Here is a 27,957-nt window from a genome sequence, read left to right on the forward strand (position 1 = left end):
ACATACTGGCAATACTTCACTTGCACACACTTCTCCAGTCGGTGTGTCAAAAAGATCTTAATCAGGGAAAAATTTCACCAGCAGAATTCATAATCACAATGCCATGAGCAGGACACCTACTCCACAGTGCGTAGGACAGAGTCACCTTCCTCCTGTGCTCGAGTTCTAAAGCCAAATGTTCCTTTTTTGTGCCCCTTCCTGTTCCCGCCCGCCTTGATACTGCTTGTACAGTGCTTGTCCTTGGTCAGCAAGGACCCAGGGTTCATTGGTGCATCTGTGTGATTTTACTTCCCACCCAGGGAAGAAGGCACCTTGGATGCTCACCATCTGAACACTTGTTCTGGCTGGCCACTCCCCTTTCACTGCTAGTTGTCAGTCACCTGCTGCTGCCACCTGGGAGGGGTGTAGCTTGCTGTTTGACTGCAGAGCAAATGGTCCCTTCAGTCAAAGTATTTGCTGCCACCTGCCCCTCTGCTTGGATTGCTGCAGGTCAGTCTTTGTGATTGTCAGCTCTTAGCAGTCTTGACAGACAGATGGCCTGCCCATAAGTGATTTCATCTTGGGTCGAGCATTTAAAACAAAGGCACCAAATGCAAACTATTTAGCTCTACCTTTGAGCGGTAGGGTGGAACAGATGATAATCAGACAGGGGTCCCTCTGCTAGGGGCCTTAATTCCTAGCTGGTACACGTGTCCCCACTCCTCTTGCTGTCAACAGAGAACTGGGACTTGAGCCTCTGCCTTACCTAGATGCTTTCAGCTGAGGGTTACCCCTCATTTGGGATAGTCTCATTCCCATTTTTTCAGACAAAAATATAACCCGATAACATTTTGCTAACTCTGCATTTAATACTGAAGTGATTTGTAACCCAGTACCAGCCAAACTGATCACTCGCAGCTACATGGCTCCTGTCTACAGACTCACATGTGGAGTAGCTGGGTTGGTATAAATAAATAGTTTGAAGACTCTCCCCCACCCTAACTGTCAGGGAAGAGTTCAGTCATACTCTGCTTACAGATGAAAGTTTGTATTCATGGGCGCATGACAGGCCACTCGAGAAGTGCTTGTATGGGGCAGTAGTTATCACCTGCCTGAGCCATCCCTAGAAGGGAACATACACAATTAAAAGCATTTAAATAAGTCCTATACGCTGTGAATGGACTATCACTTAGATTCCAGCTGAAGTTTTGTACAGCATCTGCTTCTACACTAAGCATTTAGCATTGATTCATTTCCATGAATGACAGCACCACTGCTAAGTGCCTGGGGGCGGGGCAAGGGGTGTGGGGAGAAGGGTCTTTGAATGTAAGTGTCTGTAGAACCAATGCTGAGTGTATAATTGGCACTTAAGCAACAGTAATACAGAGGAGAAGGAAGCAAAGATTATGAAGATGACAGGAGATTTGACAAAAGCCAGTGTTTTCAACTCCAGCCAATGATTTCCTGATGAAATCCCTGCACGTTAGATAACCAGGTTTGGAAAGGTCAACCACAGAGGCCAGTGATTTTGTCACACTAAAGTCACGTGATAATGGCTGGTTTGGTTTTGTGAACTCAAGCTTGTCTTCCTCAAGTTCTAGCCAGCTCGAGTTATGTTACTCATATGCGACCAAATTAGTCCTGCTTAGGTTACCTCAGCCTTCCTTTTTATTGATTAGGCAGGTATACGCTGAATCAAATCCTCAAACCCTCCACTCTGTCAAGCCATATCCCATATTCTGTCCTTGCAACACAGCTATCCTGTTTGTGGTGTTAACTCATTTAGGATGGAAGCTTTTCTTTCTTACCTTATCTTTTTCCAGTCTCTAAGCCACTGGTTCTCAAACTTTTTGGCCTATGGCCCACCTACTCAATGCAAACCTTTCCAGGGTGGCCTACCAGCCAACCACCCATGGGAACAAAATGCCTTTGTTTGATCTCTGAATACCTTAAATACTAAATTATTCATACTAGGCTACTGACACTATAACACATAACTAGTAACATAGGAAATATCAGTAATCAAACATCAAAGTAATCAAACAGATTAAGCGCTTTTACTTTATCATGTTAGTTTATCAAACTTCATTTTAAATGAAATAGAAAACACTAACTTATCTCCAAAAAAGGTTTCAATGTTGCCTTTATGGCAGGGTTGCAGAACCTTCCCTGGGTTGGGGGTCACTGATCTACAGACATCAGTCAGGGACCATGCAAGTGAAAGGCAGCCCCCCTGCAGAAAAAAGCAAAAAACCCCAGCCTTCCTTGATATGGTGCCCAACTGAGATACCTCACTCCCTTGACACTTCATCCCCATGGTGGGAGAAGGGGAGGGAAAGGAGGCAGGGAAGACGAAGCTTCGGGCTTTCCTTGGGCCAGATGATCTCTTTTGGGGTCCTAGGATTTGAGCGTGACCCCCCCCAGGCTCTGGGATGAGGCCAAAATGAGGGGTTCAGTGTGTGGGAGGAGGATGTCAGGGACTGGGCTAGGGATGGGGGTGAGAGTTAGGGTGCGGGAGTGGGCTGGGAGTGGAGGTCTAAAAGCGGGAGGGTGCAAGAATGAGCGGGTGTGGGGGAGTGAAGGAGAGAAATGAGGCTGGGAAGTCTGGAAGGCAGGGAAGGTGCAACAGTGGGCTGGGGGTAGGGTTTCTGGCTAAGTGGGAGGATACAGAAGCAAGAAGAGGCATAGGGTGTCTGGCCAGGAGAAATGGTGCAGAGCCAGCCTGGGGTTGGGAGATCCAGGAGCTGTCTTTTTGTGGCGGGGAAAGGAGAGCAGCCCAGTGCGGAGCCACACTTCTCCCTGTCCCACCACCCTGTAAGCTAGATCCATCCTGCAAGGCTTGGGGATGCTCTCCGCCCACAGCAGGAAGTGGGTGCTGGGTAAGACCCTGGATCCCTGCTGTAAGCATTGGGGGGGGGCAATCCCCAAACCTCATGGCCCACCTGCAAGGCGGCTGTGGACCACAGTTTGAGAACCTGTGTTCTCAGCCAGGAGGGAGCCCCCTGTGCAGTATATGGAGCAGTTGTCTTAAAAATAAAAATAAATAAATAAATAAATATTCCAACCACTCTTTGTTTCTCCTCATCTTCCTGAGGCGGGAGAGAAGTGGTCTGGAAAAAAAAGTTACAGTGGAAAGGTTCATTCCCAGAACAGCTAAATAGAGCTACTGAGGTCAACTTATTTTTCATAATTGATCTTGTAATGTAAGCCAGTACAGTAGCTCTGTGCAATGGCACTTTACGTTTTGTAGGTCAGAGGATCTGTGTATTTATCTGCAGGCTAAATCTGACTTGAGTAGACATTGGTATTTGTATATGACCTCATCTCTGACTAGAGAGGGACCACTCTCTTGTCTGGGATTTTGGCACTGCTTACTAACTCAGTTGCGAAAGTCCTCGATGAAGCAAATGGAACAAGAGTTTACGATGGTGAGTTGGTTCCCAAGAGCAAGTTGGCCACCAAACTCCTGCCACTAAGGGCTTGAAACAGTATCTGGTCTTCAGTGCAAAGACGAGTCCTTTCTTTCTCTTGTATCACCAATTACAGCCTGTGCAAGCGGTTGTGCAAACATGCAAGCCAGCCTCATTTAATACAAAGCAAGAAGCCACACTAAGCTCTGAAGGTTAAAACGGAGAAACGGTCCCCAAATCCCTGCAGCTGCAGCAGTATATGTTCTAACTCCCCAGTGAAGGTATCATGGATGCCTCTCTGCTGTATATTGGCTAAACTGGATAGTCTCTGCACCAAAATGTAAATGGACAAATCAGACATCAGGAAAGGTAGGACACATTAATTTGGAGGGGAATGTTTTCACTTCTCTGGGCATTCAATAATGGTTTAAAAGTAGCCATTCTTTTACGATAGAATTTGATCACCCCATTACAGAGGGAGACATTTGAACTGGAGCAATTTCCCCACTTTTGATATTGCCATTTCAGCATCACCTGCTGTGAATGACACATCCACCCTGACTTAATTTGCATCTTTAACATTGGCCCAGCAACGGACAGAACTTCTTTTGCAGTTGTATGCACTCTATATTCTGTAATTTTCACTCCAACTCATCTGAGGAGGTGGGTTTTACCCATGAAATCTCATGGACCTAAAATCTGTGGCATTGTAGAGTGCTTGTTGTTTTCAATAGGCTTCAGTATTTCATCTGCCGACTTTGTATTTTATGATTTCTTTCCTTAATCATTCTGGCAGCAAGAGCCTGATTCTAGACCATCCTGCCATTTACACCACTGTCAAGGGGGGTTAAATTATTCGCTGGTGTAAGGAAGTGGAGAATTTTGATTTGATAGATTTCATGCTAATGTTGCATAGCTTTTAGTGACTACTTAAAGCACTGGAGAATGAGGCCTTGGAAGATCTGGACCTAAAATTTCTTCAAAATTTTCTTCCTGATAAGTGGCAATTCTAAGGGGGCAAGAAGTGCAGTTTTTGGTAAAAGCCTTTTGCTTAAGAAAAAAACTTGTGAAAAGATATCAAAGTTGAATATTCCTTGCAAAGAATATTTGCCATTTTTGGGGCAGAATGATATGTCTGGGGCATGGAAACATAATGCCTTAGGATAGTAATGTTTCAGAGTAACTGAACTCTTCCAGCTATCCCTTGAGCTATTTCCACTTTTACCCAGCAAGACCAGGTGTGATCCTACAGGTGCAGGAACTTGGGATGCAGGGTATGTTGTATCAGCCCCAGGGTCCTGGCCCCGTGTGCCAGGGTCCCAACTGCCAGTCCTGCACTAAGATTGAACTTTGACATTCACATTTGCCTGTTTAAGAGGCCCAAGATCTCTAGCATAACCCCAGTAATATGAACCTCTGGCTCCTCACACAGCATTTCCCAACAATCAATCAGTCACAGTCAGGCCTGTCAACGAGGATGAGAAAGGGGCAATGGCCCCAGGGCCTGGTGATTCAAAGGGCTCCAGGCTCCTGGCCACTGCTATGGCAGAAGTGCTCAGCGCTCCAGGACCCATTAAATCCCTGCTGAAGCCCTGCGCTGGGCACTCTGTGCAGTTCTGAGGTGGAAGGGTACACCATAGTCCTGGAGGTGCTGAGGCCTGGCTCCCCTGGCCCCACCCCTTCCTCTTGAGGCCCTGCCCCTTCTGAGGGTGTGGCATCTCCCTGCCCCCTGACACCTTGCCCTGGAGCACGCGTTGGCTGTAGGCCCCACTGCTGTCAATCCCTTTATTAAAAAATAATTAAGCTGGATTTTCCAATGCTAAGTACACCTGTGCATAGTGCACGAGGACAGATCATATTCCCATTCTGGTGTTGGAAAGATCAGCCAGCACACCGAGCAAGCCTCCGGATGATGAATAGCTCTCCGGCTGCATGCTCAATTACATTAACTTCTCCCTACCCTCTTACACATGCTTCATACTCTTGACTGTTCTTCCTTAGATCTAATATTTCACCTGTTGGGGTCTGTCTTACCCCTGCCACACTCCTCAGAACTTTATATTTCAGAGCTTGGCCATCAGTGGTGGAAGTATGGTGCTGGGTTTCCCACTGCCCCTCCTGGTTTGAAGTGGTTTCCATTACATGTAGGGTTTACAGTTTGGTTTAATGGCTCTCAGCAACCCCCATGCAAATTGTTCCAGCCCCCTGGATAGTGCAGGCCCATAGAAGAGAACTGATTTGTCTCCACATCAGTATGGAATCCCAGTAGTGGATCTAGCTTTGAAGATCTATTAAGATTAACAAACTTATCTCCAGTGCAAATCTCTCAGCTGTTCTCCCTCTCGAGTTCTCTATGCAACAGACCAAGAAAGTACAGCAGATTCCAAGAGGAGGCACAGACACGTTTTATGGCCATGTAACACAACAAAACAAGCAAGTAGATTCTGGTTTTTATTTGAGGGGTAATTTTGATCAATAGCAGCTAAATCATTTACAGAAGACAAATAAATGTGAACAAAACTTCAAGTTTATTCTCCAGCTGTGCAAGAGAATCTTGGTTTTCTGGCCTGTACTTGTCTCCCTGAGCTTGTCAGCAGTAGGAATTTACACTAATAAAAGCCAGACATAGTTCCAATGCAGGTGTTTGGAGAGTGATAGTAATCTCTTTCTGATTAACTACATCTGCAAGAGATCTCAGTTATAGCAACTTCCTTGCTTGTAAGAGGTATCATGTAAGGGTAGATTATCAATTTAAAAAATAATTTTAGACTTCTAAGATTCATGGGATTGCTTGGTAAGTCTGAGCAAAATCTAATGATAATGCTGAAAGTATACTTATATCAGAGAGATCTCAAATGTCTATAGGAGAAAAAGTTTGCAGAATAACCTGGTACAGAAAAAAATACAGATGCAATTCTGTAGTGCTTCAATATTGCTCTATAAGTCTGTTGCATTATTAAATTAGAAAGGGGCTCATCTTAAACTCCAAGTCCTGGAAGGCTCCCCTGAGTCCGTAAATCATCAGCCTTATTAATGAAATGGCTGATACAAAAAACAAGTACTGATCTTCTGTAAAAAGTAGCTCTTTGTTTGTGAAAGCTAGGAGATTTCAGTCGCAGGGCTGTCAATCTGGGGTCTCTTCTGAAAGGAAACAAGATCAGCCACAGGTGCACAAGCTCCCCAGTTCTGCCTACCAACATGTCTCATCCCCACTGCAAGGGAATTAAAAGGGTTAATTGGCATGGAAATCTACCACCAAGAATGCAAAGCAAGACCAAACTTTCACACACTGGTTTGAGGGAGGCAGCATGCGAATATTTTTAAGAGTGGGGATGCTGAAATCCAGTCCTCCCTGTCCACCCTTATTTCTCAAGCTGAGGCCCATGGGGCCAACACCCTGCACCCTAGTGCAAGGGGCTGGCAGCACCACCCCACCCCTGACACCCGTAGTTCATGCACTTATGGGTTGAATAGGCAATGTCTGCATGTGCAAAACCCACCCTTACAACTGTAAATGGATGAATTTGAGCACCTATTAGTAACTAGGCTCTTAATTGTATTTGCACACGCAAAACCATAGTTGCAAAAAAGGCCATCTGAAAGCAGGCTCCTCAATGCCCCTTGCGTCAGTGATTTGCATAAAGAAAACTTGTCTAGTAGGGAACTGGACAGAGTCCAGTGCAATACTATTTAACAAATTTCAAAAGGGTGGAATAAGTTATGAAGCCAAAATGATTTGGGGCATTTTGATCCTGTCTCTTGTAACCCAATGGGAAACGTGGAATATAAGTCACAAAATTAGATATCCCTCAACTTCTGTTTAGTGTGTTGTTCACACCCTTCTCCCCCACCACATTCTGGACCTATTTGCTAACAGACCTGTGACATTTTATATTTCAGATATGGATATTTTTGACAAACCAAAGAGGCACCACAGCTGTTATTGCAGAAGCAGCAGCTGGAACCCTGCACAGTGGGCTCTGGACAGCGCTGGTGCAGGGTGGGGGGCATATTTCAGGCAGCACTGAAGGCTGACTGCCACAGCCCTGCCCTTTCACCCCAGACCGCACCGCTTCTGGGAGCATGGAGCCAGGCCCTCCTCCCTTCCCAGGGACCCAGCGAGTCAGTTTGTTCGCCCACTAAGGGGGAATTTATTTTAACTATTGGTGAAAACCTTATTTTAGAAACCTCAGACTTGAGGTACATGTAACCATGTATCCTGGCAATTTGTATTCTCTCCCTTCACCTATCCAGATAATTTACATGGCCTCTGACTAGCACCTCAATCAAGAATGGATATGAGGCTTGGCAATCTTTAAGGTAGGACTAAGAGGGGAACTGAAGGCACGGGAGCAGATCAGAGGGTATGCCCAACAGCACACAGAAACTATGCAGCTGACTGGGGAGGTCAGAGTTCAAATCCCAGGACATTGGCCTCTCCCCGACCATCTTCCTACATCCTTAGTTTGTGGTAAAAATCCAAGAATTTTATGAATATTTAGAAAAAGTAAAACTTTCACTTATATTCCCTCTTGCCTAACATTTGGAAGGTAGATATTGGGCAAAGTGGAGACCTGCTCTTCCATTTATACTTACCTGAAGGAGGCCTTCAGTGAAACGTATGTACCTGACTATTACTTACAATGAGAACTGATAAAATACAGTCAAATTCCTCTAATATGTCCTCTGATGACTAGGAAACCCTGATGGTCCGGCATATGGCAAAAATAGCCCCATTTATGGAGATAATCTGGCAGAATTTGATGGTCCAGCATACAGTAGAGTCCCAAGATACACGAGGGTTGCATTCCATGTAACCCTTGTGTACCTCAACATTTGCATAATTTGGGGGGCTGTTGACATCCAAAAGTTTGGAACGTTTGGTAATCTGGCACCTGTCTGGTCCCAGACGCACTGGATTAAAGGAAATTTACTGTAGTAGGAAAATATTTCTGGAAAAAAAAGCCAGTGGATAGAGATGTTGTAAACAGAAATTTGCCCATCTATACAGCAGGCTGAATAGAACAAACATGTTCCTGGGTCATTTGATTCAGTTGCACATTCTAGAGTTCACTGTGTGCCAAAGAGAGAACTCTGCTTCTTTGGGGGAGTTGGAATATAGAAAGCCCAGATCCTCCTCTTTGTTTAGCTAGAGAAGAATCCCTCATTAGCACTGGAGAGTATGTGGCCAGTGACCCAGAGGAGCCATTTTGATTCTGTGCTCTAGAAGGTGATGTTTCATGTACCAACTAGCCAGCCCACTCCTGTGCTAGACTGATTTTAATAAGCAGGACAATATCTGCTCTTGCCTCATAATGGTGAAGTTGGCAGAAGCTGAATTAAGAGAAGACATGCTTTAAAGGAAGCAGATTGCAAAAGCAATATGCAGCATTTCATGCAATCGCATCGCCTCAGTTGAGGCATTAATTCATTCACTTGCAAAGCATCCAAAAGCCTCCATTCTGCACTATTTTGTTTTTGGGTTTGGGAAAACTAAACAGTAACCACAGCTAGTTTCTTAAGAGATACTTAGGTGGCTAACTCATTGACAACAGTGGGAGTCAAGACACCTAAAAACCTTTAAAATTTGGGAGAACAAAAACAGAACTAGAGCTTGAGCCCGGCAAAGAAAGACTATGGACCCAATTCTGTGCTTATAAGCACAAGCCTCCGTCAGTCATTTCACTGTCTTGAATGGAGCCACTCGAGTTTGTACCAGCCTGAGATCGGCTTCTTTATTGTCTAACAGTGATAGCTGAAGGGTTAAACTGAGTTCAGAGTATTTATTTCCGAGCACACCTGGTACTTTGCACTCACACTAAGGGCTTATGGTAATTGTTTTAGCATGTGACTAGATAATTGGAAGAAGTTATGTAAATTAAATGCAAGTTAAACCACCATAGTGCAGCCATAAAAAAGAGACTTCCATTCTATTGCAGTTAAGTCCATTGCACATGCCACATTTCTGCTTCTGGAAAGGTCACTGAGACCTCTCCAAAACGGCTGGGGGAGTGTGTATTTTACATTTCTATGCAGCCAGCAAGGAAGAGGCAAGCAAAATGCGCATGGGATAGGTGAAATCATACATGATGGGATGCATTGGGAGGAGCATTTTGAGGACATCTAGAGAAGTTGTTGTTCCCCTCTATTTGGCACTAGTGAGGCCACATCTGGCATATTGTGTCCCGTTTTGGGCCCCCCAGTACAGAAGGGTTGTGCGTGTGCTGGAGCAGGTTCAGTGGAGGGCAACAAAAATGATTAAGGGGCTGGAGCACATGACCTATGAGGAGCGGTTGAGGGATTTGGGCTTGCTTAGTTTACAGAAGAGGAGACTTAGGGATGATTTAGTGGCAGCCTTCAACTTCCTAAAGGGGAACTCTAAAGAGAATGGAAAGAAACTGTTCTCAGTGGTGACAGATGGCAGAACAAGGAACAATGGTGTGAAGTTACAGATGGAGAGGAGTAAGTTGGATATTAGGAAAAACTACTTCACCAGGAGGATGGTGAAGCACTGGAATGCATTGCCTAGAGAGGTGGTGGAATCTCCATCCCCAGAGGTTTTTAAGGCCCAGCTTGACAAAGCCCTGGCTGGGGTGACTTATTTGGTGTTGATCCTGCTTGAAGCAGGGGGCTGGACTTGATGACCTCCTGAGGTCCCTTCCAGCCCTCAGATTCTATGATTCTGTGATATCACATGGAGCTGGCTGATGCTCAGAACAATGGCTGCATGACCTAGCACGCAAGGAGTTGCACCCCCCGCCCCCGGATGCTGACAGACACACTCCTGCCACTGAGTTACTTGTGTCCAGGGAACGAACAAACCCACTGGATGCTTATTTACAGCATTTGCAGTTTCTCCTCCCGCCTTCCTCATCTGTTTTCTACTGCCAGACTCCTACTTGAATCTACTGCACCAAGTACAACTTGGCTTCTGCAAGGAAGGCGTAGTCCAGAGTAACTCAGTGCCCCCTCTCGGGCTACGTCCATGGGTCAGGATACTGATGCAGGCTTTGCTCCCTTCTCAGACCTGGCTGAGCAGATTCCTCTCAATGGCAACATTGCACATCACCAGTAGCTCCTTTACAGCCTCATGGGCAGAGCTTTTGTCCAAGCTTTTTTCTCCATCTGTGGCTAGGGACAGGAGTTTTGAGATGTAAATAAGAACAACGTAGCTGCCCACCTTCATCACCAACACAGATCACGCTTCCTTCTAGTACTCTAGCAAAGCAGCAGCTTTCGGAGCATTCATCCATGCTGGGACCTGGCTAACAGGACACAAGGACCCAAGTGTCCCTTGACATAGGCCTCGTCGCAGATTATGCTTTCTTGGGAAAGGGCTAACCCTCCCTTGTGTCACCAAAGAAGGGGAGGGCAGGTGACATTCAAGTGAATGTAGAGCTGATCAGACAGTTTGCAGAGCACCCCAAGCCAGACTTAGTTCATGTGGAGGGAACTAGATGGGCAGCACTTGTGAATGATAATCTATTTAGGCACAGGACAGACCGGGCCAGGCAGAAGTTGAAGGCTCTCTGCACGCCCTCACCAGAGCATCTTCACTTCAAGACCCCACCAAAGGTGCCAATATTGTGATGTAGACTGGGGGAAAGAGAAGGGGGACAGCTGCTCCAAGGCCTGGGGATTCCGAAGGTCCCAGGACTCCAGGAAGCAGTGGTTGCTGGAGCCCTGGGCCTTTTAAATCACCACTGGAATCCCCGTGTAGTGCACTGGGCAATACTGAGGGCTGGAGGAAGAGGCATATGACAGTCCAGGTGGCTGAGGGCTATGTCCCTTCTGCCTGAGGCCCTGCCCCTTCTGAGAGCCTACAGCCAGGGTCCCCTGCACCTTGCCCAGGGGCCCAGCAATTGTCAGGTCTCCTGGATATAGATGCTTGCTCTCAGTCCAATTCCTACTGAGCATCAATTTGTTCCCTGTCCAGTGCTAATGACATTTGACTCTAGCGTGGCCTGCTAATGGGCAGAGGGATGACAGCCCCACCACCTGCACCTATTGACCGGGTATGTTATTAGGAACCAGAGATAGAACAGGATGGGAAGAGATGATGTGCAAGGTCACTGAAGGGTTAAGTGTCCAACTCCATTCTTAGATGGCCGGCTGGCGTGCATGCACACGCACCTCTCCCCCCTAGTTGGGCATATCCAGGTCACCTTAAAACCATCAAGCGAAAGCTGGATCCTACTCTATTTTCAAACGGCATCTGCCAATTGTGGCTGTTAAATGCCCCCCTACCCCCCCAAACAATGGCATGGTTTCGGACTACGAGAATCTGCTCTTGCCTTTGCATTCCACACACATTTTATGGACTAGTTCCTGAAGACTTACAGGATCTACACACTTCCTCCAAACTGCAAAGCCTCAGTCGCCTCTTTGATAGCAATGGATAAATTTCACTGAGCAGCATGCCAGAGCTAGCAGGGTCCCCTGGGAGTGGTCTGTATCTGTCAAGTTATCCAAAGGGCCGGAGTGATGAATGACAGTGTTAACATTAAACAGCTTGCCTGCCATGTTTTTAAAGCATGCCTCCCCAAGGGATCACCTGCTGCCCTGTCTGCTAAGAGATAAACCCAGAACAGAAGACCATTACCTCATTAAGAAAGCTGGCAATAATTAAGAACAGAGACAAGGCAATGCTCCTGTGCACTAGTCCAAGTGTCCACACAGCCTTGCAAATTCCTCTTTGGAAAATTAATTTCCATCCATATGCATGTAGGGAAATGCTTAAAAATAAGCTAAGAGCTAATCCTGTACATGTGGTGAAAATGAGGCTCAGCCATTCAGTGGTTCCAGGCGCTCCATATGAAATTCTGTACTCTGGAGGTCTCCCTACATAACCAAGCACATTTTATGCCTAGTGCAGGACTCTTCAGACAGACAAATATGCCCATAATAGAGGTGTGTGTGAATCCCAAAGGAGGTGTCCTCTTAGTTGAGGAAGAGTGGACAAAAATGCACGAGTCACTGCTGGCACAGCCTTTCGATACCACGGTTGCTCTTATCACCGTCCCTCCCACAGAAACAGGGCTCTGCTTGCTTCAGCGCAGGGGGAAGTGGCATAAAAGGACCAGAGCACTCCCACCTGCACTGGGACAGAAGCAGACATGGGCAGGGAGGGGAATAGCCTTGCTGATGGGGGAAGGGAGGTTCAAGTGGGCAGTGGCCCTGGTGTCCAGCAATTCAAAAGGGTCCAGGCATGGGTAGTGGGTGAAGGTCAGTGCCCACTGGCCCCCAGTCCTGTGCCTACCCCGACCCACTGCTGCACAGCCCCAGCTCCCACCTGCTCCTCCCCACAAGTCAAAGAGCAGGGCAGCTGAGTAGCTGTGGCCCTGACCCCAGCCCAGCCCCTTGGGAAAGCTGCAGCCCCAGACTTTCCAGGTGGCCAGATCACTGCTTGGGAGGCAGCTGCACTGCAGCTGGTGCCCCAGCCTTCCCACTTGGCTGTGGACCAGGCCACACAAGTCTTTTGGGAAGGCAATGCCTCTATTACCTGCTGCGCCTGGGCCCAGCCTTCCTAGCCACCACCCCTGGGAGCCTCAGCTGGAGTCACAGGCCCTTTAAGTGGCCACTGGAGTGCTGCAGGGCAGACTCTGGGCAGTGCAAAAGGGCTGGTGGTGGCAGGGGGGAGGGTGGAGAGGCTGCCAGAGAGCACCACTCTCGAGGTAATGAAGGTTAACTGTCCCCCAGCCCTCCCCCTTCTTCCCAAGAACCCACCCTTTCCAGGAGCACAGAGTCACCCCCCCGCCCACAACTCAGCCAGGGACCCAGAAAGTCTGTCAGCCCTCCTAGGGGGTACGAAGGGGAAATCGGGACTTTCAGGAGACCACTGAGTGTATTTAAACTCTAAGGTGCTGACTCAGCAAGGATGACGCATCTTTTATAGGCATTGACACAGAATAGGCTGCTGTAAGAAAGCGGATTTGTGGAGCTACCTATCAGAAGACTATCAGAATGTTCCAGCAGAACACTGTGTCGAGTTCTTTGCCAGGTCGGGGCGATCTGGGGCAGAGGAGGAATGCAGAAGCAATTACTGTGTCTTTGGCTGGTATGCTGATGGTGTAACTCCCGCCGTCATTGGTAGCCGCAGTGAACAGAATGTTCATTTGTGTTGTTTTTGCTATGTTTAATTAGCTCAGCGCAGAGAAGTCTGGCATGGCTGTGCTTTGAAATGGTTATGCTTATTAACAAGGTTTTTTGCTCCTGCGAGGCTGCCACTTCCTTTCTTGCTTAGCTGTGTGCTAAAGAACTGCACAAAAAGCAAAGGATCTTTTGCACTTCACTTGCAAATGCCTCTGGGATAACTTTAATATTAATGGTTAAGAAGGGTTATGGCAGACATTCATATTCACACAGGGCCATTTCCTGTACAGCTCTTGTGATCTAGGTCAGAGCGCCTCAAATGTCTCCCTGGCCTGTGAACGTTTACAGCTCAGTGTAAAGAGATCTGCTCTGGGATGGACTTGTCGCTCAGGGAAGAAGTTTTACTGACAAAGATAGCCATGGTCAGCCTCACAGATAAACAAGGTAGGGCATGCAGGCTTTTGGAGCAGCACTCTGGCAATAGGGAATCGTCACAGCTGAAAAGGCTGGGTAAGAGCATGGCCAGGGTAACTGGCTGATGTGTGATTCAAGACATCCTCCTGGGAGAGGTTGAAGGGAGGACCCCAGTGGAGTGCTCAACAGAACTTGACAGCCTCCCTAGTTAAGTCTCCTGGGAAGCAGACAGTCAAGTCAGCGCTCTTCCTTCCTTTTACCCCAGGCCGCAGCAGAGCTGCTGCTCAGTGTCCCCCTGCTCCAGGTGCAGCAGAGTGGGGTGGAAGTTTTCAGAAGCGCAGTCAGAATTTCAGAAGATGCCACATGCTAACAGAAGGGATTTGTCACGACAGGTTTTGCAGAAAAGTCCACAAACCATGCAACCAACCATCCTGCCTCTCTGACTTATTAAAAAAAGGCCATGCAGACTTTCAGACAGGCATGAAAAGGGATGATTCTGGAGAAAAAAAACTGTGAAAGTGTTCCTTGTTGGCTCCAGGAGCATGGAGGCACCATTTGTAGTGGGAACAAGTCAGACTCCTACCCCCTCAACATCTTTGTTTTCATCACCAGTATTGCCTTCTTAGGACTTCCTGGTGTGTTTTAAAAGGGAACATGTTAGCTCAGAAATTACTGAATGCTGGGGAATCTAATTAAGACCAAATATCATTTAAGAAAGTTACTGCTCCATATCCACCTTCCTCCATTGATTATCCCGGCATTGAATTAGGAGGTTTATGCAATTTGTATTATGTGTGTTCTCCATTACAATAATCCCTCAAGGCCCAAAACAGGTTGAGACCCAGCTGTGCTAAAAGCTGCACAGACAGTTCCAGTCTACCTTAGGGTTTAATACTGCTGCCCATCCATGTAAGGGTTGTGGGGCTTCCACTTAATCAACAGCAACAGTCAAGTCTCTAGGGGACTTCATAGCATCCCTAGCACATCTTTCTTTTCAAGGTGAGCTTCACTTCCAGTGGGAAGGCTTTGAGACAGAGGAAAGCTGTGGAGTGTTTCCTAAAGATGGCCAGACTCTGCATTTGCCTGTCCCCCTGCCAGAGTACCATAGTTGGATCCTCTCAAACAATGATTCATTTCCAAATATCCCATGTTTCTTCCTGGGCTTGGTGATCTGCATTGCCTCAGAGAAGCACAGTGCTTCAGAGGTCAAAGTTCATTTTTATCCATTAATTACTTTGCAAATGGAGACCAAGACCTTAAACTGGGATCAGAAGCTGAGTGGGAACATGGGCTGGCTGTGCTAACAGCAGCCTGTGCAATGGAGAAGCAGAGGTGCATTTCTGTACCAGCAGGAGCTAGGACAGTCACATTTTGCTTCAGATACAATGTATTAGAGTAACCCAACATGGAAGGGACAATTGCATGGAACACTGTGACTGCATCCTGGTCCAAGAGGAAGGAAGGGACAAAGTTTCCTAGTAAGCTAGAGATGAAAAAAGGCATTTTTGGAGACTGAAGCTACCTGGTCATGTAAGCTTAGCAAGGTGCTCAATTAGATCCCAAAGCACCACATCTGTGATGAATGGGGCTTATGCACCTTCATAGAAGGTAGAGAATGTCCAGGACAATTCTTGGAAGCAATTCTCTTTTCTGGCTAGTATCTGTTTGGTTTTGCCTGAGGTCCATATGAACCAGCCGTTCTTCCTCCAAGAGCTAAAAATATTGACAATTTAGAGGTGACAGCTGTTGTCTGTTTTGAGAATGGGATATATCTGCAGGAGAGGTCTTGGTTAGATATTTGGAAACTAGTTCACCAGGAGAGTGGTGAAGACTTGGAATGAGTTACCCAGAGAAGTGGTGGAATCTCTATCCCTAGAGGTTTTTAAGTCCTGGCTTGACAAAGCCCTGACTGGGATGATTCAGTTGGGATTGGTCCTACTTTGGGTAGGAGGTTGGACTTGATGACCTCCTGAGGTCTTTTCCAACCCTATGATTGTATGAGGGTCAAAAGCAGGTTATTGGCATGAGCCTGTCACATCCCCAGTCTCTCCAGAGCTCTCCTGTAGATACTGGAGAGAAGGGTGGATTATAGATCTCTTTGGCAACCTACAGGTATAGGCCTTTGGCAAAAAGGAGAAATTCAGCACCATCCCACTGATTCCACTGGAGAATTTCCTGCCCCAGAGTTTTATGCACAAGAAAATAGATGGGTGAAACAGAAGAACATGAGACAGCCGTAATTAATGTAACATATCCACTTAATGCTGTACTTTGTCTTGTTTTATGGTGGCTGGCCATACACAGGATGACAAGCCTGCTTTAGGGTTCCTGACAGACACTGTGTTGGATTTCAAGCACAGACCCACCAACAAAATTTATCTATTCCCAGCACCATTTCCTTTGAAATCTCCTGTCCCAGTTCTGCTCAGTCCTGACTAGATTTCGTCTGTAATCTGACGACATGGGCTGTTCAAGATAAAATGGCCACAGTCCATTATTTCAGACTACAATATGACAATTCAGTGGTTTGCAGCCAGAGCTGTTAACCAGCTCCCCAAACATTAAAGGGTTACACTTCAGTGTTGTTTAATCAACAGATATTTGGGACAGGATGTCTTTACTGTTGCCCATGACACTGGGCAGGTGGTTATCACTGATTCAACTTTCCAGTGGAAAGGGAAGACTGAAAAAGAACCCTCCAGTGATCTGCTGCAAGGGGCTTCCTTGGGCTTTGCAGTGAAACAGTTAAGCATCTGGCTAAGAACTCAAGCAAGGCAGTAAATTGAGAAGCAGGATTGAAACACTAGCCTCTGCTCACTGTACTGTGCGTAAGGATGTGTGAACTGATTTAGGTATCAAGAGCTAATTTGAATGCTTGCCCAAAACTCAGACCAACCCACTAGGTCCAAAAATTGTCAGATACAATTGAAAAAACAGGTTTCTTATTTTCATGCCCCTCTACACTTCCTAGTTCCGGCCAGTAAAGCAAGAGTGCCAAGAACATCTGTTTTCCAGCACAAACCAAAAAGCAGGAAGTAATGGAAACCTCCCAAGTAAGCCCATCATGAAATTGTGAGTAATTACATTGGCGGTGTTCTTTGGGTGCTTTAGCTAAACAGCTGAACTTTTAGAGGTGCTTCCATCACCAGTTATGATCAGTTATACTATGCTGCCAGACAATGGCTGAACGTAAAGACTCATAAGTACTTCCACACTAGGACAGAGGGTCAGAGTTCATGACACACTTTCAGCTTTAATTCATATTCTACTCCATTTTGTGGGCATGAGCCAGAACTTTTTATGGAAGATGAATATATTTTATAACAGAGGACAATAAATTGTACCTTTGCAGTTCGCTTTTGAATAAACAGTAATAATCAAAGTAGAGGAGAGGAAGTTTAAAAAGAACAACCCCCCGCAACATTCACATTTTAATAACCACTAATGAAGTAGAAATGGCTTTAAAAAAAAATAAAGCCCCATCTGTCCTGCATCCTGCTTTAAGAAGGAAGACACGTAACAATGAGACTGGATTTAGCACTTGATGCAACCATTGGTGGTGTGAGGTTGGCTCTGCTGAAAAAGAGTGAGAACAGTGGATGGGATTCCTGCATGATCAAGGTAGTGCTAATCTTGTGGAGTGCCTCTTGTTTACTGCAGCTTTGCCAAATGCTACTTAAGTCCTAAACAGAGCTTAAGAATGAAGCTGGGCATCGTGAAAACGTGTGTATTCAGCAGCATGTTGTACGGATGTGAGACATGGGCGATAACGAAAGATTCGAAAAAAAGAATATTGGCATTCGAAAGGAGTTGTTATAGAAAGATTCTGAGAATAGGATGGATGCAGAAGGTCACCAATGAGGAATTATATAGGAAGATACAGCTGAAAGAGAACCTGCTGCAGAAGGTTATAAAACGGACGCTACAACTATTTGGACATATTTGCAGAATGAACAATGAATGAAAAATCAAGACCCTCGTATTCGGTATAATGGATGGTTCAAGTGGGAGAAGAAGACCCCACAGAGAATGGACTGAAGATGTAGTAGATTGGTGCGGAGCTAGCCTACAGAAACTAAGCCACTCTGCACTGCATAGGGAAAGATGGAAGGAAATAGTGAGAGAGACATCAGACACCAACGGCCGCTGAGCCCAGAGTTACTGATGATGATGATGAATGTTCTAGTTTAGGCCAGAGTTTGGGTTTGAGGTAGGGAATTGTATCAGAGCCAGACTTCGATGTTGATGGTGCTGTGACTCAGGCTGCAGATCTCTGACCTTTCCACCACACAAGATGGTGTTCCTCTTAAAGCCAACTGAGCTTGGAAGAAGTCTACCATTTGGGGCTAAAATTCTCTCAAGAATGCCTTCTCAGGTGATTTTGGCCCTCATCCAAATTGGACAAGACACTCCTACATTCTCATGGTGCTGGCCCTGCAGTCTTCAGAGCTGGTTGGACAACCCCCTCCATTACAGACACCTGGATGGCTTCCCCTGAGGACTAAATAGACACTACAACACTAGTGTGTCTTAGCAGCTGGCAAGGAGACTGGGACACCGCATGGACTTTATGTTGGGGAGCGGTGCATTATGGGCAGCTTTGTCTATTTCTCTTACATGTGAGCCAAGTACCTTACATCCAAGGGCTTTACAAACCATCTAGGGGCTGGACTGTGCAGAACAACAGCAGCATCTAACTGCACCACATCAGGAACAAATCAGGAATCTACTGGGGACTCACTCATGCCTCCTGCGTGCTCTGAGGGGAGTAAGTTATAGCAGCATCTTGGAGCAGCTGATCTCTGCCTCTGCCTGGCATCTCTTTACCTGTGGGGACCTACAGCTCCCTTTTCCTTCCACCCACTGCTTTCTCACTTACAATGTGTGTGTGGGTGGGAGAGAAACAAATGAACAGTCCTATTACTCCTCACCTTGGATGCAGTCATAGTCCGAGCAGAGAGGTTTTTTTTTGTTTTTGGTTTTTGAGGCCCCAGTGGGCCAAACAAGGACTGGGTGGAGCAATCTAACCCTAAATAAAAGTCTCCATTTCAATGCCTAGAAAATACATTCTGTGGTACCAAGTTGGCATCTATGTATCTAGATATTTATATAGCCTGGATCATCCAGGTATCTGAATTCCTCCTCCCCACCACAGCTGCTACATCTCAGCCATTGTGATTGGCCTTCATGGTCTCCAGTTGGCTCAATGGGTAGTCTTGTAGGTGAGCTACAGCCCACTTCAGGGTGCCACTAGAATCTTTACATGGGGTACCTTGTTAAAGGTTGTAAAGTAATTTCCATCTCAAGTAAGCCACGGTCTAAGTTAACCCAGTGAAGTACACCAATACTGTACAGTAAACTAACTCCTTGTAATCTTTCAGGATAGCTATGACAGCCAGAAACCTAAAACAGCCTATTAAGTATAAAGATCATGCACTGCTAGGAGGATTGCACTTGAAGAGCATGTTAATCCTTTACTGTATCTCATGTATCCCTATGAGGTGGAACCAGGAGTAATGGAATGAAATTGAATTCAGGATAGTTTTGGCAAGAAAGACACCTTACAGCAGGATCTATGAGCTACCTTGATTAAAGCCACCCTGAGAGCTCTGGGCATCAAATAAGTCTGATTTTCCTAACATACAAGTAGGGGCTTTATGGACCCAGTTCCTTCACTCAAACTAATTGGCGTCAGTGGAGACTGTCTACCCACCCTGCTTTGGCAGCACAGGCAGACTCCTGCAGCGGTTGTCCAGGGCTTTTGAAGTTATCACAAGCCCATAAGACTATTTCCAGGAGATCCAAGCTCCAGGGGCTTCCCATAAGTCCTCTTGTGGGTTTCTGCAGACGACTTAAAGCATTTGGAAGCCCACTTAAACTCGTACCAGCTTTCAATACAAGAGTGGGAGAGGATAACTGCTCATCTCTGTTTCTGGGAACATCTTACCCCTGCAGTTATTGTTCCAACGCTGGTTTCACTTGCGCAATGAGCTACCTCTAGTACCCGAAGGGGCTGCTAACCAAGGCAAGGTTATGTTTGTTGTACGGACGGATCTGGTTACACGCTGTTAGCGAACTAGCCTCTGAGCCACTTGGGACTGGGACAGTGTCTTGCAAATAACGCACAGAACCGAAGGACTATCACAGTGCCTAGGAGCTCCAGCGATGAACAAGGAATCCATTGTGCAAACACACACTCCCCACCCCCAGGAGCTCACAGGCCAAGTATAAGAGCTAGATGGAGACAGACTGCTGGGCAAGCACAAGAAGCAATGGGTCTACGGGTGGGGTGTGTGTGAGACCACTGTCTGTCATCCTTACCAGCATCCTGTCGCCTGCTTTTCATAGGCATTGTGAAAATGGAGAGGTTTAAGGCAAGACCTTCAGGAAGAGACTAAGGTTGTGGAAGGTTGCAGGGAGCTCCTCCCAAGCACAAGAGGCAGCATGGGAGAAAGCACAAAGGCGCCTCTTTGAAAGCTGAACACCTTTGTAATGGCGGCGGTAGTCGTTGGCCAGGAGTCAGAGCAGGAGCTGTGACATGGCTGAGTGGGAACACCCTTCCAGCACTATTAAGCAGCAGCGGTGCTGTAGTCAAGCCAGAAGGGGGCCTGGGACCCTGGCCCTCTTGACCCTGAGCCTCCCCAAGCACTTGTGGATACACTCACACCCAGAACAGCATGCTGGGCCTCAGCTCTGCAAAGCTCCAGAGCAAGCAACAGTGCCCACCATGGCCAGCAAAAGAACATGGCAACCCCACACCCTGAGGCACCAGCCACTCCAAGCAGGCCAGGCGCTCAGCAGATTTTTCCCACAGGAACAGCAGCATGGAGTAGCTGCTGTATGGCACAGGTGCCTCCTTTCAGGTCACATGAGATACCACATCTGAGGAGCTGAGTAGTGGGACTGTGAGGGTCCATGCGTCCTGGCACACCTGGCAGGGACTGGGGTGGAAGGGTGAGCTGTGGTAGAAAGGTTGGTAGGAAGCCTTGCTGGGAAGGAGACAAGTAGGAGAGCCCTAGAGAAGTGGGGATCCACACTAGTGAAAACCAATCACCCCTCAAACCACTCACAGACCCCCATTAAAGCCAGTTCTAGCCGCTATGCACACTTCATTAAATGAGAAAGGAGACAGATTTTTGTGTGGCACTTATTGGAAGATATTTAATTTAAAAATAATTGATGGCAACATTGCCATTTAAATTCTTCTATGATCATTTTTATCTCTTATTTTTCCATGGATCCCCTCCAATTCCCTTGCAGACCCCCAGGGGTCTAGAGATCCCAGGTTGGGAACTAGTGCCCTAGAGCAAGCCAGACTGGCAACCAGAACTTTCCAAAATCTCTGGACATCTCATTTCAGTTCCCTCCAACCCACAGGGATCTGGCGACCCCCACACCCCGCACTGTGGGCTTGTCTGCATGGCAAGTTTGTTTTTCAACAGACCCCTTGTTATTTTAGACAACGTGCTCGACTCCAGATGTGTCGAGGTTAGCCAAGGGTTATTTAAAAAGACGTGAATTCATATAATTCTTATTCGAGAAAAACAATTAGTATTTCAATGGCATTCCAGTACCCTCATACTTAGGATTAAGCTACAGAATGAAGGAGGAGAGGTCAAGTGGGGACGGGCTGCGAAGAGCCTGGACGATGAAAACAAGTAACTTGTTTGAGGTGGTAGAGAAGAGAGAGCACCAGGTGAGAGACAGAGGGGGGTGACACGAAAGGAACATTTTGTTATGGGCTAGGAAAATGATCCCTTCTGCTGCATTCTGATTGCTGGGTATATTGCCAGCACCAAGCCATTGTGCAATCTTCTGGGGCGACATCCAGACCTTGATATGCTGTTTTCATTACTTTTTGCAGGGAAAAAAATGTGTTTTCAGATAGTTCCTTGGGTGTTCTAGCTGTTGGGTTCTTATGGATCAGTCATGATATGACAGGATCTAGGAACCAACCAGAATGGGGGTCCATTTCTCCAGGCACTGGACAAACAAAAAGAGTAAGAGACAGTCCAGTGCAGAAGAGCTTGCAGAGTAAAATCAACAAGATAGACACAGGAGAGGAAAAGGGATGATCCTTGGGAGAGCAAACAGGAGACTAGTTCTGGCATTGATTTGGGGTTTATTTTTTAAGTCCCATGGACCATATTTAAGTCAGGAGAGGATTAGCTAGATGGAGGGACAGGAGTGTGTCATTGGTTTGGTGGTTACAAGGGGGAGAGGGAATGGCAGGAGATTTTAGCATCATTAATAAGTTCTAAGTCATATGCTTATGAAAAACTGCTGTAGGCAGGTTCTGCCTCTTCCAGAATTAAGTCAACATTCCACGCTGGGAAAGGTCTGATGCCTGTACTGTAATGCAGCAGAACCAATCTACTTACAACCTACCCTCTCTTTCAGGTAACGCTGCATAGGCACACACTACACATCCAGCAGTCTCTCCCCATTTGGCCCCACTACCCTCCTCTGATAAGAGGTGCTTTGGACGACACCAGTGGGAACACCTGCAACCAATTGACATTAATATCGCCATCACTGCTCACACGAGCGCAGACGTGCAACTGCTAGACATGTGGTGGGAAAGTCCCAGTATTGCTTACCTCCTGCACTCAGCAGTCACACGTCTCAGGTGTTTATTTTTCTTTGGTGTTGGACCCTTATAGTATCAAATTTTTCAAGCGCCTCTGTAGGTATGAAGGGAGAAGCTTTAAAGGAGAGCAGAGAGTCATTGTCACATGACTCCAGGAGCTGACACTTTAAGGAATAAAGTGCCAAATAGCAAGAGGTGGCCACACTAATTTCTGCGGTTATCCAAGGGGGAGTGCTAGTTTCTGGTTCTTGCCCAATCACATTGTGTTAGGGTTCCAGTGTTGCAAGGGGCTGTTGAAACTAGAAATGCTTGAAATGCCTCATTATGCTAGTTTTGGTAAAGCGTTTTACAAATCCCGTATACTCAGCCTTACCCATGGCAGTGGGTAAGAAAGAAGCGGTCCCCTCAGCACCAATAGAGAAATCTAGCATAAAAATTGCTTTGGATGTGTTGCACACACTTCCTGAATCCCAGCTCTTGCTTTCTTAAGAGGCACCTTTTATGTACAAACTCAGGTAGGATTTTTATTTGCAGCAAACTGGGCTAGACTCTTACCTCAGAGACAACATTTCTCACTACAGACTTTCAGCTTCAACTCTACCCTCTCAAAACTCCCAGAATCCCCTACATCTCTTAAAAAGGAAAAAAAGGCTTTATTAATTCCTCACATAAACATCCAGAACATAAACGCAACACTAACCTTCAGCTAGAAGAATTTATTTGCCCTAGAAAGCTTTTCCACAAAAAGTCAACCAGTTCCTGAGAGCAGGATTAGAGCTAGTTTAGCCATATAAACTCACTCACATTGGGGCCTGCAGTGCAGGATATGAACATGAATGAAATGTATTAAAAAATATGAGTTGAAAATACAAGCTCTCCCCTAAATCTGCCTTATTGTATAAGCTGCTATGAGTTAAGGCCCTTTCAGGCTGATTTTGAGTCATCAACATAATTATTTCAGAACATTTTCCAGACCAGCCTGTTTTATAAGTATTTTAACAACCTGCAAATCAGGAAACTGTAAATCAGAGAAGTGAACTGAAATCAGTACTCACAAGGTAGTAGGTCTCGTGCTTAGATTCTGACAGCATGGAATGAATAGTGGAGGTCTGGTTGTCCTGCTAGAGAGCTCCACAAGCCTTCAAACTTTGGAAAGTCCAGATCCAAACTTTATGGCTTGTGCCAGTCCCTTCTTATAACTTGATCGCTCTGTCTTAATTTTTCTGGAAGATTTTAAATGAGCAATTGGGAGAATTTGTTCATACAGGTTGTCAGAACCCTATAGAATTCTTATTCAGGAAATTATTCAATAGAAATTACTGGATTCAAAATACTCTGATGCATCCCATCAAATAGATCTATAACCTTCCGTGAAAGTGACTTGTGTAGCTGAGGCCAATAATCAAGGTCACATTCGTACCAGTGCTCCTGCATCACAGCCCTTTAACACCGTGGAAGGAAGAAATTGACAGAGATTGTATAAGTGTAGCCACATCAACTCCCCCATCTGTAAGACAGATATAGTGCTTTCTAGTTTTCCAGCTTTCCTGTACAGAAATAGGGGAAGGTGAAATTCTACCTGTGAGATGGGCCAAGGGAGAGCTACAGGCCATTCCAGGGGGAGTACGGAAGTTGCTGCTAAATGTTACCCAGTGTCTCTGCACCTTGAGTCTTGGGACATCCAATACAGAATGAGATTTTCTGTGCCATCTGGGGGGTTTACATAAACAGGGCGAAGGAAGTTAGCAAAAATTGGGCCTGGAAACCCTGCATCTTGGATCTTGACTTCTGGGTCACAATTTTTCAATCTGTCCTTTGGGATAGTACCTTCCCATGAGTAGGGAAGACTAATGTTACTACTGTTAATTTATTCATCTGGTGGTGAGTGCTATAAATAGTGGCCTATGGAACTGGTAACATGTTCTAAAGGAGCTGTTTCTTAGGCTCTCAGGAGGCAGATTTTTTCACCTCCCTTTGTCATTTTCGTGGCACCCATCACCATGGTCAATATAAGGCCCCAAGCCCAGTAATTAGGACTCAAGATGAGCGGTACATAGAGGCCAAGAGGAGGGAATCTCAGGCCATGCAACATTCTAGTCATGTTTTTACTTGTAGGGATTTGCAATGGTCTAACTGAGGTAGGCACCCAATGCTAAGGGAAATGGGCAAAATATCCAGACTACTTTGTGAGGCCCTGCAGTTGTCATTACTGTTTGGACACAGGTGGCACTTAGCATGTGTTATAATCAATGTTCAGACAGCCCGGTGTTAACACGTGGTCTTACACAATGCTTTTCCTTAGAAGAACAGTAGCACTTTTACAGGTGGGGAAACTGAGGCACAGAGCAACAAAGTGACTTTTCCAGGGTCAGCCAGCAGGCCAGTGCAACACCAGGACTATACCCCTCCCCTCAATCCCCGTCCACTGCTGTAGCCCCTAGGCAACACTGCCTGCCTAAAAACCAATTTCCCATGCCTCTTCCCCTCTTTCAGTGTGCATGATGAGACATTAAGACAAGCTTTTGCTCCTTCTCTTGTGTAGCATCCTCTTAGTGATTGTTGTGAATGCCAACTCCCTGCTGGCTATAGGAATGAAGGTTGGCATAAGCACAGAGAAATTCATCCTAGTTATTTGGCCCCTTCTGAAACAGCAACCTGTCTATGGCATCCCTGAGACCTGTGCCACAGAGTATGGGGGTCCCCAGGCTCTGCTCCCCCCTGCAGTCAGATGTAACTCTCATTGAGCAGGTAGAGCTGAAAGGTTTTCAGCTGATGGGGACACAGCATAGAACCAACTTGTCAGCACAGAAAACCAGAAGCGGCCAGTACCATCCATTTTAGGGTAAGGGGGCCCAGGTCCTCCTTTCTCCTTCTCCAGCCACGGGAGACGGCCTCCACTCAACTGCACAGTTCCAGTTCACACCAGCCAGGCCCCTTCTCCCTCCTTTGTCTTGTTTCCCAGGGAAAAAGATCTATAATCTAGCTGCTTCGATTACACAGGGTCCAGAGAAGTCATCACACATCCCATTATTACTATGCTGAGCTTAGGGAAACCGAGGCACTCACTGCAAGTTACCATGGGGCCTCAGGGAACCCATCCAGGAGAATAGAATCCTCAGACACCCCACTTCATTACAACCTGCAAAAGGGATGCAGAACTCTGGGGCACCCACCTGGGATTTTAATGAGCAGTGAGTGGGTCAGGAAGGGAGGGTCAGTAGAGGACACTAGCTGCAGCTGAGAGGTGTTTAATACGGAGATCTGGTGCACCTACTTCTGTTTGACCTCTCAGGAGCTAGTGAAACAAGGTAAGGGGAGCAGCCCAATCAGCTCATTGGTCAGAGCCTGAGGCTAACTATGGAGACACTACAGACAATTCCAGAAGCATTAGGTTAATGCTGATTGAGACTGGGCACAGCTCATTTGGGAGCAGGGCTTCACGGGTGGTATAGAAAGGAAACAACTATCACTTCCCCTCCCCACAGCAAAGTTTGCTTCTGTAATGCTCACAGCTTGATAGACAAGAGTAATACTTTGCACTTCTAGGATATGCCCACATTGCAACAAGAGACCAGTGGGACAGCCTGGACTGGCCTGGATCAGAAGTCTTGTTTTTACAGGGCTTGCACTGCAGGCCCATAAAATAGCAGCAGAGACATTTCGGCTTTAGCTGGTTCTTGGGCCCTCAGAAGCTCTCCTCTCTGGGGGTTTCACAGTCCTAGGCTCCCACCCAAACATCCACACAGTAGTGTCATAGTCCTGCAGTCCTATTCTTACTGACTCAGCCCTTTCCACAGTGCTATGCTGTTTAGACAGTCTGAAAGGGCTTCTATGAAATAACCCTCCTCCCAGAGGGCTAGGGAATTTTTAACATGTTTTGTAGATAAGATAGATCCAGAGAAACTTGAAACAACTTGCCTGAGATCACAAAGACAAGCTAGAGGAGATATTTTTATTACTCCAGCTTCACCTGGGGAAGGAGAAGCATCCAAGCCACAGAGCTGAAGAAGAACTCTGTAGAGTGCCAAATCTTTCATCCACAGAAGTTTGTCCAACAGAAGATATTACCTCACTCACAAGCTCTTTAGTAGAGAGACAAACAGGACTACAAAAATAAAGCAGATGAGATCACAGAGTAACAACAGCTCTCAACTCTCAGTCAGGGAAAAGGATAGCCACAGGTTCAGCTTTCCCATCTATAATCACCAGGAATTATTAATACAACAGGCACCTACCTTGACATAGCTTTTTGACACTACACAACATACTCATCAGGAGGCCTTCTTACTGAAGAAGTAAACCAGAGTTTCTTTGGTTCACCTTAAACACAGCAACAAACAGGTTTTGTCTAACAAGGCCTGTTTTAAACTACAGGTCTGTTTGGCTTGTTTCCTAAGCTACCTTGAGCTGCGAATTCCATGCTACTTTCTTTCTATGCAGAAGAAATGAAGTGAAGAAAAGAACCAGCTTTGGTTCTGCTGGAATAGACTAATGTGTATATTATTATCATGCAGTAAATATATTCTCTTCTGAGAGCCTGCTTGCTCACTTCTCTACTTATTGTGCAACTGGTAACTGCCTAATCCTCAGGGACAGAAGGCCTTGTACTCTAGCTATTGAAGGAGTAATGTCCCCTGGCTCCTCAGCATGATAGAAGTAATAAAAATATCATATTTAATAGAGAAAATCTGTTCTCAAAAAAGAACAGGGGAAGGCTTGCTTGAGAGAGAAAGCTCTTTTGGAGGGACAAAGCCATCATTAGAGAATGCAATAATAAATAATAGCTTTTCTATAGGTATGGTTTTTAAAATCACCCTATAAAATTTAGCAGGAAAGAATATAACTTGCAGAGAATTCCAAAAACCTCTGGGTAGGGCACATGCTTCTGTTTCAGTTTGATAGTCTTATAAAGTAATTTGCACATAGAATCCTACTGAAGTTCTACAGAACGCCACCGATTTTGCCTCTTTAAAATTCCGTGGTGTTTTCTATAACGGCAAGCTCAAATTTCTATTCCTATTTTAAAAAAATGTATTTTTCCTTGTGCCAAAAGGCTCCTTTCTGTCTTGATACATGGAATCACAGCTCCTTAAAAAGAGGAGGCATTTGTTAAAGAAAACAACTACCAGCTATAGCCACAAATACTGTCACACAGCTTGAGTTCCAGCTTTGTCATCTTTGTTTGCCCATGACCTGCATAGACCTGCTTAGTGGCTGCGATAGAGTGGGGAATATATTATCATGCAGTCTAGTTGGATGAGCCTGAATAATATCAGAGGTTACAGAAAAGAGATAAAATAGAGAAATCTGGAGTCAGTTATTTATATGGATACCATGTTTTCAAATGAATTCATGTCTCCCTACACTTGTGCTCTCCTAATTTTTGTAGCATCTCCCAGTTAAGACCTAGGCAAATGAATTCCATGGTGTGACAGATAGTAACTTCAAAGAAGAAAGAAGGCTGCCGTGTAT

The 27,957-nt window shown here is 46.0% G+C and overlaps 1 long non-coding RNA gene across 3 annotated transcripts in view; it reads right to left on the minus strand.

Moving 5' to 3' along the window:
• The window catches only part of LOC142017975 (uncharacterized), a 75,484-nt gene extending 48,531 nt beyond the window's left edge, over positions 1 to 26,953 (minus strand). For 2 of the 3 annotated variants that reach the window (XR_012646637.1, XR_012646639.1), the window contains exon 1: positions 26,721 to 26,940. This is a non-coding gene — a long non-coding RNA (uncharacterized LOC142017975). Of the gene's footprint in view, positions 1 to 26,720 lie in introns of all 3 variants that reach the window. The other variant, XR_012646638.1, reaches the window with a different exon arrangement.
• Positions 26,954 to 27,957: the final 1,004 nt, after the last annotated feature.

This window comes from Carettochelys insculpta, chromosome 9 (assembly GCF_033958435.1).
Source record: "Carettochelys insculpta isolate YL-2023 chromosome 9, ASM3395843v1, whole genome shotgun sequence".
Classification (NCBI taxonomy): Eukaryota; Metazoa; Chordata; order Testudines; family Carettochelyidae; genus Carettochelys; species Carettochelys insculpta.